Below are 16,231 nucleotides of genomic sequence, written 5' to 3'. Positions count from 1 at the left end.
ATGAGAACATGTCCTCCTCTCTCACCTCTGGGTCTTTGCACATGCTGTGTCTTTGCACATGAGTTTTCCGTAGCTCGTTCTGTCAGGAAGATGCTTCCATTTTCCATTTCCCTCCTTTATTGTCTAATGGGACATCTAATGGGACATCTCAACACAGGTGTCATTCCTCCAGGAGGTCTTCCCTGACCCCACTGGTCAAATCAGATGCCTCTTCTCTGTGTCTCTGTGGCCTCCTCTGCTTCTCCATCCCAGCACAGAGTGCACTGTATTCTAAGTCCTGGTTGCCTGTCAATATCCCCTCTCCCGTTAGACTATCAACTCCAAGAGCATAGGCTCTCTTGTTTATTATTATACCTCTGGTATTGGACACAATGTAGGTGATCAATAAATACTTGTTAAGTGAATGCATGCCCTGTACAGGCATCCAAACCATGCTTTCTTGCCTGAGTTAGAGGTACCCAACTCAGGTAATCTTAAGTAGTAATGAGACTCTGCAAGTTAGAACTTTAAGAAGACAACCAAAATTTTAACAGAGAATACTGAGAATACTAAATATTCTAGAATGAAAAACCTATACGGGTAACTTGAGGACACTAGTGTAGGATAACCTGGTCATGATGTTCAATGGAGTTCTATGTAAGCTCCCATTCTACTCTCACTAGGCACCTGGTGAAAACTTGGGAGCAGACAAGAGAACAGTTTATGTCTGGTTCTTCACAGAGACACTTCTTCTGATTCCTTCTGAAGGTATATTGTGCTTGCTCACACATGTCTGACCTCAATGTTACCATTTGTTGGCAGAAAATTCTCAGCTTCTGCTTATGTTCTTGCCTAAAGTTTACTCTGTGGACCATCAATGATATTCCTAAATATTCCTAAGGAGCTCTGCTACCTCTTGTATACTCTAGAAATACCTGCTCTGGCTTTTTATTAAATGGACCAGAGTTATACCTATGATCCATAACTAGGGCTTCTAAACTCCCTGTGGTCCAGCCATGATTAGAGTTGTTTTGAGGAAGAAATGAAGGTGATGTTTCGAGCCTGCTACCTCTCTGGTAGGGAGAGTAACTTCCTGAGTAAGGTTTGAGTTGAAACATGGCCACTGTGGTGCTTCATGGTCAGGTTTTTAGCTGTTCCCCTCTCCCACACTCATGTGGAAGCTGATCCTGCATTATTTACTCTCAGCCTTCCTCTTCTTTCTGACTCTGGCAAGTAGTCTGATTAGCCCATAGACATTCATTCCACCATGTTGACAAATGCTGAATTATGTGCTGGGGATAGCAAGGTAAGACACCAGTCACCATTTTAGAAGAATTTAAAATGTAGTTACAAAATATTTAAATTAATAAGAATAGGAATTTTTAAAATGGTTAACAAGAAAAATGGAATTCCAGGAAGCATGTGCAAAGGCTCTGGGGCATAAAAATACCTGGTGTATTTAAAGAACTGCAAGACTTCCAAAGGGGCAGAACTCTGGGGAACCTGGGAGAAGTAATAGGTGGACAGGCTGAAGGTTATACTAGGACCAGGGTCTTGAATACTTTCTCAGGCTGCTTGTAGGTGGGAGAGAGCCCTGGGAGTTCTCAAGCAGAGAGTGACATTGTCAAAAGTGTGCTCCAGAAAGATCCCTCTTGAAGCTGTGTGGAGTAAGGTCTGAAGTAGGGTAAGACCAGAGGCAGGGGTGTCAGACAGGAAACTGTGAAAATGCCCACCCACGGACAGCTATTTTCAGGGAAGAGTATCCCACACAACCTAGTTTCAAGAAAGATCACTTTTGCAAAACAGGTTTGGATTTCCTCGTTGAGTCTCCTTCTCAGGATCATTAAGTGACCCCAAAGACCCTGCCCAGGACAAATGCAGATCCTAGTGGCCTCAAGGAGGGAGGGATATGTGACAATCACAGTCTATGGAGCCCCGTGGAGGGTGATAACTTTCACCTTTTCTCCACCCAGAGAGTGACATTGTCAACAGAGTGCTTCAGAAATACCCTGGATTGTATCTCATCCCAGGAGCTTCTGAACAAGCTGAAGGAAGTGCAGACTCATTAGTTTCTGAAAGAGGCCTGTGGCACCTGGCTGCATTGGCAGAGGAACTTTGGAAATGTTTCACCCATTAAGACATTTTAATCAGTTGAGAAGATTGAGTCACACTGATGTGGTCAACTGGTTTCACAACTGACCTTGAGTAAAATCTTTCCAATGTGTTGGCCTCAGTCTCTCCATCTGGAAATGGGAAAGACAAAAGTAAATCTAAGGGCCTTCCTTCCTTATTTGTCTAAGTCGGGGGGAAGGGTCTAAGGTCTTGGCTCACCCCCTGCAGGGCTGGTAATTGTGACTGATCAATGGTCACGATCAATCCACTGCGTTATCCTACCATGTTCTTGAAGTCAACCTTCTGCAAACCACTGGCTGTGTTCAGATTTGTTGACTCAAGGCAGCATGCAGCTTAGGCTCTAGAGAAATTTTGTACAGGAATTTTGTAAACGTGATGAGGGTGCAGGTTGTGTTTTTACTCATCATTGGAAAAGAAAGAGGGAATAGGGGTGGGTATATGTGAATAACTGATGAAGAAAACTCAGCCAAGGAACCGGGTGTGGCTTCCAATACTCGGAGGATTGACTTTTATCCCTGGGTGTCCTGAATTTTAACTTTTGATTTTTACTCCATCAAAATTCCTTACATTTCAGTGTTTCCCAGGTTCTCTTCTGAGTTCTCATCTCATTCTAAGGATCCCCTCTATGGACTCCAACTCGACCAAGAGCTTCTCCAGGCCAGACTTCACTCCTGACTTTTGAAGGTGCTCCCTGTCTTTTGGGAACCTCTTCTTCTAATTCTGCATTCCTTTAACTTGAAAACTCCCAGCCTGAATTGATCCTCTTTCCTGCCCAACTTGCTTCTCCTCCATTATTCCCTGTTTCAGGAAAGACACCATTCTCCACCCAGTCACCATGGCTAGAGCCTGGGAGTCACCCTGGGCTCCTCCCTGACCCTTACTCCTGCATTTGTCAATCATCACACCCACCTGCTTGGCTCCTGAAACCTGTTTTGGGTACACGCTGTTCTCTCCTACCCAATGACTCCTTACCCAAGTTCAGTTCTGACTCTCTTTGTCTCCTGCTGGATAATTAAAATAACTATTTTAATTATCCTATTTGGTTTCTCACCCATCTACCTTCTTCTCTTCCAGCTTGACTTTCCCTCTGATGCTACAGTGATTTTCCTAAAACCTCAGCCTGGCCATGTCTCTCCTGCCTGAGATGCTACACTAAGTCTTCATGATTTACAGAATAAAGTTCAAATCTCCTAGCCTGACATACAAATTCAGTCACAAGAGATCATCAGATGTTTTCTGGATGCACCTTCTTTTTTCAAAGGTCTGTGCCTTTATGTTGATCCTGCTGTGTGGTTTGTCCATCCTTCCGGTACTTTTCTACTTGACCTTGCTGACCTTTGATCCCTGTTGACCTCTCAAGCCTCATACCTAATCTTGCTCCCCTTACCTTTGTGCAAACCTCACTGCTGGCACCCAGGGTAGTTTCCTCATCCCCTGAACAGCTTCCGGAGGTGGCCATGTCTATCTACTCTGAGGGCTTTTGAGATGGCCAGTGACCCCTTCTTGCCAATGCCCTATCTTGAGGATGTGTGATGTGCTCCTCCAAGTTGGCCTTAGGCCATGTGAGCAAGGGACGGATGAATGGGACCATTCTTCTTGCTTTTCCCCTGGGCACCTCATCTGTGCTCCCCACTGGCACCTATGAGTGGAAGGCAATCGTGTCATCAACATTGAAAGAGGTCACATTTTAGGGAGGCAGTGATTATGACTTAAAGAGTTCCAGATATGATTGGAAGATGTGTTTTGCCATGTGTAGCTTCTAATGTTCCACATGGTAAATTTGACATAACTGGAAAATGGATTATCATTCACATTTTCCTGCATATTCTGGTTTAAGACTTGCATTTGTGGTCTTCACCAATGAAATTCAGTACAACCTTTGAGTCGTTGGAAGCCAGTATTCGTAGGTGGCACGATGGTTGAGGCAGCATTGAGTAATGATGTAACTGACATTAAAAAATGCTATTAGGGAACTGCATAGGCACAGGGTGTAATATATTGTTTCCAGATAAGTAGGTTATGAAATGCCATATTATTGGAAGTAAATACAGCATTTCCTCTTTTCTTCTCATGGTGAGAGATATAAAACTAGCCAGAAATGGTGCATTTGACAGTAAAGAAAACAAAGAAGTGGTTCTTGGACCTGAACAGGAAGAGATAGTGCCTGGACCCTATGAAAAATCTTCATGTGCAATATTGGACAATAAACCAGTACGTAACTACCTCTTCTTTATCCATTATTCTAAGTCTTCATTGATAATTCACTATACCTTGCATGGACCCATGTGTTTTATAATATTTTAAAAATTAAATTGGTTATTTGACAAGGCTCCACAAAAACAATGTGCTCAGGGCCCCATACACCCTAGGGGTAGTTGTATCCTGGAGGATAACTTTATATAGTTTTTGAAATGTTCCTGGCTCCCCACAGGGAACATTATGCACGCCACATAGCCTATATTTTATGTTGGACTAGCTCAAAGAACTCTCCAAATTTGGTGGATATCTGTGCATCTTTTTTTTTTAATTGAAGTATCGTTGATTTACAATGGGTTGGTTTCTGTTGTTTTTAAATGATGTGATAGCAGGAGTTCAGACAGACAAATCTCTATGTTCTCCAAAGGGAAAATGCCCAAGAGAAATTCACTAAAATCATGTCCACAAAGGGCTGCCACACAAATACCCAGTGGTATAGCTCTATGAGAGTGAATAGCTCGTATTACCCTAATTTTAGAGATAAAGCTCACACTGCTAGGGAGAGATGTAGATGGAGTTCAAGTCCCTGTGACTCTGAGCCCAGCATCCATGTTCCTTCCATTGTATAATCCCAATATGGGTGAACTGGAAGCAGCTTGGCTCCATAGAGTCATCTCCTGTGGCAAAAACACAAATACTTAGAAATACTTAGAAAGGGTACATAGCCAAACACCTGGGGAAATGACCCACGTTTGTGAGAACTGTATCTGAAAGCCTAAACTGGAGAGGAGCTAAGACCTTTGAAACTCCACTGAAAATACAAATGAGGGTTTCTATTTTGTTGTTTGGAGACAGATGATAGGGAGGAAGGAGAGTCCAGAGCATGATGATGATGGTACCACGCTGACAGTTATCAGAGAGAATTGAGAGAGCTTCTCAATTTATCAAGGCAAAAGCCTTTAATCTGGAAAGACGGAAACTCAAGATAGGAGAGAGGTTAAAAGCACACTTCTCTGTTCTTAATTTATTCAAATCTCAATCCTACATGAATTATAGCTCAGGGTCCTGAAAGGACTTGCAGACGTCTTTGTGGAATCGCTGTCAGACTTATTTGAAGAACTGTGGAGGGAGAGAGACGCCAGAAGACTGGGGATGGGCATGTCTTGTCTTGATTTTCAAAACCTGAGTTCTAGAGTTTATGGGCTTAACATCAGTCTCTGGCAATGAACCAGAAAGGGTTATTTAAATGGTGAAGGGGTTATGTGCACTTAGAAAAGGAAGTGAGAATCAGTTTGGAGCCATCATACGTTCACTGAGAACTGGTAATTCTAAAATATCATTATTTCTCTTGAAAATAAGCTGTCTAGATTGGTGGGGTGGACAGTTGTTGTTGTTTTTCATCTTTCCAACTTCTGGACTAATTTGGGGGAATTCTACCCTTTATGGACCTTGGTGAGATGTGGAGTCTGTCTTCCACCATAAAACTAAAGATGGCACATGCGCAACTTCTCAGCTTGCCTCGTAGTGAGGACATTGGCACAGTAATTCATCTAGGACCCTATGATCAAAAAAGCTCTTTACACAATAATACTGGCTGCCTCACAATGTTGTAAGCTCCCTGTCGTTGGTAGCAGTCAAGAAACGATTGAGTTTGTGGTAGTGGGAAGTTGATTTAAGGTCCCTTTAAAATGGAAGATTCTAAGATCTAAGTGTTATTGTGTGTGGGACAAAATGCTGGGGAGTCTTAGTTGTTTAGCTTAAGTAACTCCATCTTCTCTAGACTCAACTGGCAGAAAAAATTCTAGACCGATAGATTCAGCTGCAGGGTGGGACTCCCAACCCGCAGGGCTTGGGTTTTATCCTAGAGGAAAAGGGAATCCATAGCAGGTGTTTAAGTGGCAACCTGATATGAACAAATGTGCGTTTCTGAGGGGTGAGTATATCAGAGAGGGAGAAATTGGGTCAGGGAGAACACCCATTAAAAAGGCTTAAGAGAGAGAGACACATTTGTGGGCCAGAGCAGATAGGGCAGGAAGACTTCGGGTGAGAAGGGAAAGGAGAGTGTGGAGTCCAGGACAACACCCAGGTGAGGGCTGGGCTGGGTGGAGCTGTCCAGAACAGGCAGTGCTGGTGCCTGCAGGCTGCAGGAACTCCAGAGCACAGAGAAAGTCTACAGGGAGGCTTGTCTGGGTAAGAGCCCTGTGGGAAGTGAGTCATAGACTTGGACGACTCCATAGATGGGTTAGTCAGAAATGGGTCAGGACCTGGAGGTCCAGTGTCAAGACAAGCGGAGTCCTGTAATCCCTACCCTGCCTGTGATTTGGCGACCTGGTGAGGAAAAACAAGAGCCTGGCCATGGCACAGGCCTGACCTCAGAATGGGATATGAACTTCAGGAGGGCTGAGAGAGCAGAGAGATGCTGCCTGGCTGTGATTCCCACCAACCAGGAGCGCCAGCATCACTGCCAACCCATTCCTCAATTTATCTGTATTTTCCAGACATGAAGGATAAAAAAGACTATTCTAGATTAGCTCTCAGGAAGCATTCACCAGCCACCATCTCCCTATGACCTTCAGATTAACTAGTTCACTCTCCAGGAATTCAACCATCTCTATTTTTTACTCTAGGACAGTTGTGTTCCCCACAACTAGTGCTTTAATTGGTTAGTCTTTTAGCTCTTTTGTTAACACCCTAGTTCTCCTTTCCCACACATGAAACTTTCTGAACCTTTGTTGCTTTATCTGTAAAATGGAGATAGTAGTAATGAACATTATTGTACAGACAGGTGTTGCATATAAGGTTCTTATCACACAGTAAGTGCTCAAGTTCGTTGTTAGTTGTTGTCAGGGAAGAGACACTAAGTCAAATAATGAGGAGTCAGATTATGCCTGTGTACTCTCATGGGATTAGATGGTACTCATAATGCTTGACCAGGCTTTGCAGGGAGGAGGTTAGGGGAAGAGAGAGGCATAAAAATGGAGGCAAGCCCAGGAGCACAGGAGAACAGAGTCAAGAGGAGGCAGTTTGAGGGGTGCCAAGACCAGAGGGTAGGGGATGGTCTAAGACTATGTATCCAAACGCACCCGATCACTTCTCTTCCAGCAGCTGAGTCTGACACCAGGTAAACTAAATGCTAGGCTCAGGACAAGTCAGTATGCATTGCACTCACCTGTAGAGTCTGGAAAACCTAGTTCCATTTTGAATTTTTGTCATTTACACACTGTGTGACTTTGTACACTCTTTTTCCTCTCTCTCCGTAAAATTAAGGAGCTGGGTCAGGTTGTCTCAATGATCCCTCCCAACTCTGACATTCTAGGATGCTGAGCCAATTCAGTCTGACCCATCATCCTCCCTGACCAAAAAATAGGTCAAACTGAATGATAGCTTTAGACAACCTTTATTGAGGGCCTACAATGTGACAGGTTGTGGGCTAGTGGTCTAGGCATTTTTATACCCATAAACACATTTTGTCTTAGAACAGGTCTACCATCAAGGGTTTGTAAGCCCCATGTTGATAGAATTAACAGTGTATCATCATCTCTATATCTTTTCATGTCTTATTGCAATGGCTGAATGGTATCATCATCCTAGTGCTCTTGAGCTCTCTCAACATTGATCTCCATTCTCTTTCTAGCCTCAAATTGCTTCTTGTAACTCCTCTCTCAGTTCTATACTTCCCACAATTTCCTTTTGTTTGTGATATTTTCAGAGGGTTAGGTCTTATCTATTCAGTATGGCATAGCAGACACATTTCTAGGCATTGTCCAGCTGTTGACAGCACCATGATTCCAGATATCTTGAATCAGTGTCCTGCTAGTACATAGAAAACTGGGATTAGGAATAACTCTCAGGTTGTGGGACTGTCTAGATCTGGACAAGGGCCACAGACCATCTAAGCAGACTGGGTTCCATGGCCAGTAATAATAATGGCAAACATTAATTAAGTATATTTTCCAAGCACTGTGTTAAACCAGTGGTTCTCAACAGGGATGATGTCAAGGGACTTTTGGCAATGTCTAAAGGGATACTTATTGATAGCTGTCACAACAAAAGAGGGGTTGTGTTACTGGTATCTAGTGGGTGGAGGCTAGGAATTCTGCTAAATATCCTACAATGCACAGGATATCCCACAACAAATAAATCTAGCCTGAAATGTCACTAGTGCTGAGGCTGAGAAACTTTAGGTTAAACACTGTACATGCATTATCTCATTTAGTCATCAAACCAACCCTATGAGAAGGTACTACTATTATTACCATCGCCCTTTTATAGATGGAGAAACTATGGAATAGATGCACAAAGCAATTCACCAAACTACAAAGTGACAGAGCTAAGCTATGATCCCAAGTTTGCCTGACTCCAAAGCCTGTGAACTTGATTACTTTGTTGGAAACCAAAAGCTTGGGCCAACTGAACATGTAGGTCAGGACAAAGATTATGGCTTGGGGACCAATTCTCAGAGGTATCTGAGGAGCCCAGGGCTCTCTAAGGCCCAGCAACCACCAAGTTTTGCTGCCATTGCAAGAGAACAAAAAAGCCCAGCTCCTACCTGCTGGCATCAGGGTCTCCCATGGTTCCTTGGATTGACTTGGGGAGCTGACTTTGATTGTTCTCAGCTGAGCTGACTAGGGAAGCTACGGCCACCATCCCAGTAACTTCAGCATCTCAGGCCCACCATACTGACCTCTGCAGCTCTGGGATCAAGTGCAGGGAGGAGGCTGGCTGACAGCTGGACATACTTGCTCACAGCCAAGTGAGAGATGTGGCAACTGGCCAGAAATCAGGTCTTCTCCTGATTTTATCTGTAAAAATACTCAGAATATCAGTACAATGGGGAGTTGACAAATGCATGAACACAGGCCTAGCACATAGTAGGCTCCCAATAATGAGTGAATGAATAAGTCCAATGGGTGAATAAATATATTTTCTATTAGGTCTAACCTTGTAATACACGGCATAGGTCAAAAAGGGGAGGGCAGCCAGGCCAATGGGGATGATGCATTGGTGAATGGGATAGTGCCAAGTCCTCCAGAGGGACCAGCAGAGCAGCAGCTGAAGCTACATCTTCTAGAATGCAAGCCACAGGAGATCACGGTGAAGTTTGGCTCCAAGCACCTTGGGGGCCTGACTAATTTTTGGACTGCATCGTTGGAATGTTTTGGCAACCAGGAACTCAGTAACCTCCCACCCCAAGGACAGCAAAGCCTGGAGCTTTTTCCCCCAGGATCTCCCCTGGATGAGGGTTGAGGCCACAGTTGGACTCAGGAATTTAGTTTATTGTTCTTGAGGTAGGAATAACTCTCAATATTCTGGTTTCCCCTTTCCAGGCCTTTTCAAAGACTATATTTATAAACTGGTTTCGTGGAATCCAGAGAAACCAGCTAAATGCACATAATTCTGGGATTGTTGTTGTTGTTTTTTCCTCTGTGGAGGAAAGAGGAGGAGGGGACAAGTAGAGGAAGGGAACCAAAATTCGTTGATGGTTTATTTTGGGTTGAGTGCTTTTCATGGGCATATTGGGGAGGTGGCAGAGTGCCCTGCCTCAAAGTATGGCGCCAAGCAGACTTGGGTCACCAGAGCACAGGTAGGTGTTCTAACCTCCCTAAACCTCAGTTTACCCATTGGTAAAATTGGGATAATATTAGTGTCCCCTTTCTAGAGTTGTGATGAAGACTTAATGAGCTAATATATAAGATGTGCCTAGCCCAGTGACTGGACCAGAATACGTGCTCACTAAACGTTAGCCAGCATTATTATTATTTTAAATCTAAACCACCCTGAGAGATGGGACTTATCGTCTCCATTTTACGCACGAGAAGGGCAAGGCTCAGAGGGGTCATGGTGGTGCAGCTTTGCTCTCAGTTGCTCTGGCAAGTCTCTGCCCATCTCCAAGGCCAGGTCAGGTGTCCCCTCTCTGTGCTACCCGGGCCCCATACCTTCCTCTCAGTTTTGGTTGCAGCATGGTGTGAGTACCTGTTCAAAGTCATAATCCCACACTGTAAGTGCATGAGGACAAGCTCTGGGTCTAAAGGATTGTCCTCTGCTGTGATCCCAGTATCTAGCAGGGTACATGGTGAAAGCTGATTGTACATATGCTGACTGATAGGTAATTTAAGACCATGTGACCCAGGGGTGTTAAGTTGGTTTCATTTCTTTCTCATAGTGAGAGGGTGTGTGCGTATGTGTTCTTTCTTAGGAATAATGAATAAAGTGGGTGGCTGGGGACATCCTTTATATGTTAGCAGGTCTCTTTTCTTTGGCATAGTGACAATGGCAAACACAGCCTATTTTCCTTCTCCTTGCTGCCCACTCTTTCCACTAATTTGTAAGGAACCCAAGATACGACCTAAGATTTCCAAAGAGAGAGAGTAAATGTGCGATCCGTCTAGAAGAGACTTGGAGTGGGTTATGCACTTCCTTGGTGCAGAAGTATGTAAAGTACAAGGCAGCCGTGCAAGTCACAGGGAAACAATGGCTGATTTCAGCATCGGGTTCTGAATCTTTCGATGACTCAGTTTTTTTTTCCTCTACTTTTAGTAAAGTAGCTTATCCAGTTCTCCCATCTCCCATGAGAATTGCTAAACATGGGACCTTGGCCAGCTCATGGAAGGTAAGCCCAAATCCATAGGATAGCTATTCCTCATTCATTCATTCATTCAAGGGTTTGCGATTCTGCTCTGAGCCAGGCACTATACTGAACACCAGGGCACAATGCAGGACAAAAAGAAACAAGTCCCTGCCATCTGGAGTTTACAGTTTGATGACAGGTAGAGATGATAGTCCTGTGGTCACATCTATGAATCCATAATTACATAAGTACTCAGGAGGAAAAAGATAGTTCTTTGAGGACTTGACCCAAATTGGATGACCAAGAAAGATTTCCCTGAGAAAGTAAAACTGAGTAGAGATCTGAAGGATGGATAGAAGGTGGTTGGCAGTGGTTGCTCCAGACGAAGGGAACAGCATGTACAAAGTCTTCGTGGAGAGCCAGAAGCAAACAAAGGCTATAGGGTAAGAACTTGGAAGTTGAAGGGCCTTGGGGTATGAGTCAGCCTGGAGAGGCTGGTAGTGGCTGACTGCATGGGACCTTGCAGGCTAAGTTAAGGATTTGGCTTCTGTTCTAAGCAAAGTGGGAAGCCATAGAATGGGCTTCAGAAGTTGTGGGGAACAATTTGGTTTATTTTCTGAAAAGATTGTTCTGGTTGCCATGGGGATGATGAAGGATGCCTGGGTGGATGTGGGGAGACCAGTGAGGAGAAAATGAGGTTGTCCAGGGGGAGGTAATGGTTGGTTGGACTCAATGGGGTAGTGGAGATGGAGAGCAGAATCCTTAGGAGGTAGCCTCAGTAGGATGCGGGGATTGAGGGTAGGGGTGTTGTCAGTGGAGACTTCCAGGTTTCTGGTTTGGCAACTGGAAGCATGGTGGCCAGGGATGCTGACAGAGGGTGAGGATGAGTGGGTGGATGGAGGCAGATAATGAACCTGGTCTTAGACCCAATGAGCTTCAGAACTTGTGGACCTCTGAGTGTGGATGCTAGTGGGTGGTTAGATGTATGTTTGTGCCCCTCTCACTCTGAAGTTCTCTAGAGAATCAATCCTGGAACTAATTAAAACTCGTTTAGTTTCTCTGTTGCTGCTAGGTTTTGATCAGGTCATAGTTAAGGCTTTTGTGATTCTTATCTTTCACATTAAGGTTTTTGAATGAGAAAATATAGTCCCCCTAAAAAGAGGTGAATCTGGTTCTATTTGTCACTACTGTTAAGGAGATAAAATGAAGTGCTAACTTGAAAGGGCTTCCAGGTAAATCCTGAGGCTATATGACCTTGAGAGAAGCCTCTGAGCCTGGGGCTGGAAGAGGTTTGCCTCACCTACCTGAAGGTGGTAGAAGGGGTTCTACTGAGTCTGAGGTGGCATCTACCTTTCCTCTGATCAAATAAATACACATCCTTCTTTTATAATTTTTAATAATGTCATTCATCTGTTATCTGATCCATTTAACCAACTTTTATTGAGTCTACTGTTTTAGCTATGGAGAATAAGACAGAGGGAGTCTCATGGAGATTGCCCTCCAGGTGGGGAGACAGGCAAAAATCAAGGAAACACACATGCAAACAAAGTAATTGTCAGTCATATGAGGGAAGGCATACCTGAAGAGTGATATTTGAGGGGAGACTGATGGATGAACCAGCCATGCAAAGGGCTGGGTAGCAATTTGGAGGCAGCTGGGAAAGCATCCACACATATGTCCTGAGGATGCATATTTGAGGAATAGAAAGGAAGCCAGGGTGCCAGCTCAGTGAGCCAAGGGGAGAGCGATAGGAGATGAGACTGTGGAGGCCACAGGGGCTGGATCATGCAGCCTGTGATAGATTTTGTTCTAAGCTCATTGGGAAGGCACTGAAGGATTTGAAGCAGGGGAATGATCTGCCTTGATTTGTCACCTAAAAAGAGCACTCTGGCTGCTGTGTCGGAAATGGATTGTTGGAAGGCCAAGAAGAGTAAGAGTAAGGGATCTGATGAGGAGTGTGTTGCAGTCGTCCACAGGAAGAGGTACTGAGACCTGGACCAGGATGGTGGTGGTGGTCAACGGTTCTCAAGCCTTTCTTCTGTGTGCTTATATGGATGACAAATGTCCCATGCCCAGAGGGACTCTAATTAATCTGTCATCCGTTGTTCACCATAGCAACCACCATGGGTATTTTCCAAAACTAAGAAGGGTGACTGGAGTATTTCTTTCCATTAAGCAATCTGTAAGTCTTATTTCTCTTAGCTTATTTCTCTTAGTTCCCCTCTGTTGATGGGGGACTAAATTACAATAAGAAAGCCTTTTGCTTAACGTTGTCATAAAGCTCTCAGAATATTTTAAGGAATCAGTCAGTGATCAGTGTACACTTTTCCAGAAAATTCATTTCACTACTTTGCTGACCTTGGTCCTTATTCCTGTCACATTGGGGTTGTGCTGTGTTTGAAGACACATAGAGTGATCAATGGTCCTGGTTTGTTCTGTACTCTGGTACTCCTCTGGGTTTAGCACTGAAAATCCCACAACCTTTCAGTCCCAGACAAATTGGGACAGTCGGTCACCCTCCATCTAAGTGTTCCTTTGCTGTTTGTAAGTCAGCTGTGCACAGTCTCACTCACTGGCTTCTGACAGCAGGTTGGTTTTACCATTGTCCCTTTGATAGACAGTGAACTTAAGATCCAGCGAGTCTGAAACATCCACTCAGGATCACCCAGCCAGAAGGCAGTAAAGAGAGGAGTTGAACACAGGACCGCTGAGTCTATTTCTCCACACCTGCTGCTTTGGGGACAGTGACAGCAGCCCCTTCTGACTGGGCCGTGAAGGTGAGGGCTACGTCTTAGACACACTCTGCACTGCAAACAGGTCTCCAGTTTGATTATTTACAAACACACCCTGTGAAGTGGGATGCCAGGAGAGAAGAGCCCTGCCCTTATTCCGTAGCTCACTCTGAGTAGAGAGGTGACTCAGGCTGCTGCCGGCCCTGACCCAACCCAGCTAGGCCAGAAAAGCTGCCACCTCAGATCTGAAAATGGAGATACAGATGAGACCCTGCTCCAGAGCCAGACCTTGGAGAATCCAGGAAAAGATGAAGCAGCGGATAGGAAAGGGACAGGAATAGAGAACTGGCTGCATCTCTTTCAGGAATCTTGTTGATTCTCCATCATGAACTCCTTGTTAAAAAAAAGAATGCATTTTTCATACATTCAGAGTTCCAAGCTGCCGAAAATTTCCTCCTGTGATGAGATGCATTCAGAACAAAAACATGCGGCCTGATTTGTCTTTCCTTGAAATCAAAGACACTGTTTTAAAGGGGCTGCGTTTGCCACACAAAGGTAGCAGATGTTTGCAGAGATTATAGCTGCACAAGCATTTGCACGTTCAATCTTGGGGCGTTTCGGTTTTTGTAAAGGGAATTGGTTTTGTCATTCCGTGATGCATGGAAGCTTCTGGTACTGGTACCCCGGAGTCACGGCTCAGGTGGGGTTGGCAGAAGGCGGCTTGCAAACCCGGCCTTCCACACTCTGGACGGCTCTGCGGGGTTGCAGAGAAAGGTTGGATCCAAGTACAGCGTGGGTAGGACAGGTCAAGTCACCAAGAACTCATTGAGCACTTAGTTATACCCGGAATGGTGTTAGGTCCTCTAAGTGGAGATGCAGGGCCTTCTATAGGCTGCAATCTTAATTCTGGCTCTCAAGGAGTTTCTAGACTAAAGGCTTCCTAGATTCACAAATTTAGAAAGCTGATTCGAAAGCTGAGTTTTTTTTTAAACTTCTTAAGCATACTTCTCGTCTTTTATTCCTTCCTCTTGATCTTCTGTGCTGGAGATCCGACAATCTCTCAGATTTCTGCCTTTTCCTTGTCCCTGAAATATAATGAGTTACAGGATCCTGAATCTTCTGTCTTCAAAAATGGAGCTCAAAAATCCCTCCTCTTTTTTTGCATTTGTATTGCAGTTTTAATCCCTTCTCCTTACACACATCAGAAGCAGCCATGTCACTCTTCCCACACTGTGTGTTATGATCGGCTCGTGGGTTGTATTGGGAGCTACTGGAGGTTAGATTAAGCTTTACTTTCTCAGCCAGCACAGGATCTGGCTTCTATTTGGGGTTCTTTAATTTCCTTGACCAAATGAAGAAGTAAGGATGTAAATGCTGGTCTCTTCCTTAACTACATCCCACCATGCCCATTCGACCCCTCTGTCTCTGTTGACGTGGGTCTCATTTTTTTCTTTTTAATGTGGCAACTCCTATTCATCCTTCAAGATCCAGCACCCATGTTAACTCCTCCAGGAAGCCTTCCCTGATTACGTTCAGCCTGTGTGGTTTATTCACTTCTTCCTCTGTGCTTCTATAGTATCCTGTACTTGTGAGCTCAGAAGAAAAATACTTCAATGATTATATGTATCTGATTTCTTTTTGGACTGCCGGGGTTCAGAAGTAGATTGAATTTTACAATCCTTTTCTGTCTGATGTTGCTGTCAGACCACTGCCTGAAGCAGTGTCCAGCTGGATTCATATTATATTCAGATATATCGACTATCTATTACTTTATATATAAATATATATATAAAATATGTATATATAAAAAATATGTGTATATATATAAAATATGTGTGTATATATATATATATACTTTTTTTCTGTTTACCAAAGGGAGCAGAAATCTCAAGAACATGACATTAGCGATAAAGGGTAACGTGTAGACAGGCATGTATGGGTCAGCCTGTCGGCTAGTATGGCTTCTGGACCACTAAGCCTTGTCAGTGCACAGAGGCTAAGTTTGCTGATCCCAAGGCCTGGAAGGGGAAGATGCTTAAAGCCATCCTTTAGCATCTGTTCTATTTCCTGTGCTAGATGGTTGATGAGAGGAATTTCTCCTGATTCGGAGCTTCCTCCATGCCAGGCAGATGCTGGGCACAGGCTCTATACTCTGACGGTCATAGGTATAAACTCTGGGTTTACAAAGGTGGATGGAATCCCCTCTCTATCACTTCTTGCTGTTTGATTTGGGACAAGGTACTCAACTCCTTGAAGTCCCATTTTCCTTTAAAGGAAAAGGAGATTCACACTAAAAGTCACCTTTGTAGAGCCCCTGCATGTGCCAGGTGCAGTGTGAGTGTTTCGTGTCACCTCATCTAATCTTCTCAGCCACAATGAGGTGAGTACCCCTACAGCCCCCATGTTATAGATGAAGAAACTAAGGCTCAGACTGCCTGGGTCCCATGTCCAAGGTCACATGGCTGGAAAGGCTCTGAGACTGGATGGAAATCCAGACAGCTTGACTTCACATCCAATACTCTTAGCCATGACATTTGTTAATCACTTTATGATAAGGATTTTGTAAGGATTATATAAGTTAATTTTTTAAATGGGGCCCTAAATGTTCAATAAGTGATAGCTT

Source organism: Globicephala melas, chromosome 15 (assembly GCF_963455315.2).
Source record: "Globicephala melas chromosome 15, mGloMel1.2, whole genome shotgun sequence".
Classification (NCBI taxonomy): domain Eukaryota; kingdom Metazoa; phylum Chordata; class Mammalia; order Artiodactyla; family Delphinidae; genus Globicephala; species Globicephala melas.
Note: the sequence above shows the minus strand (reverse complement) of the source record.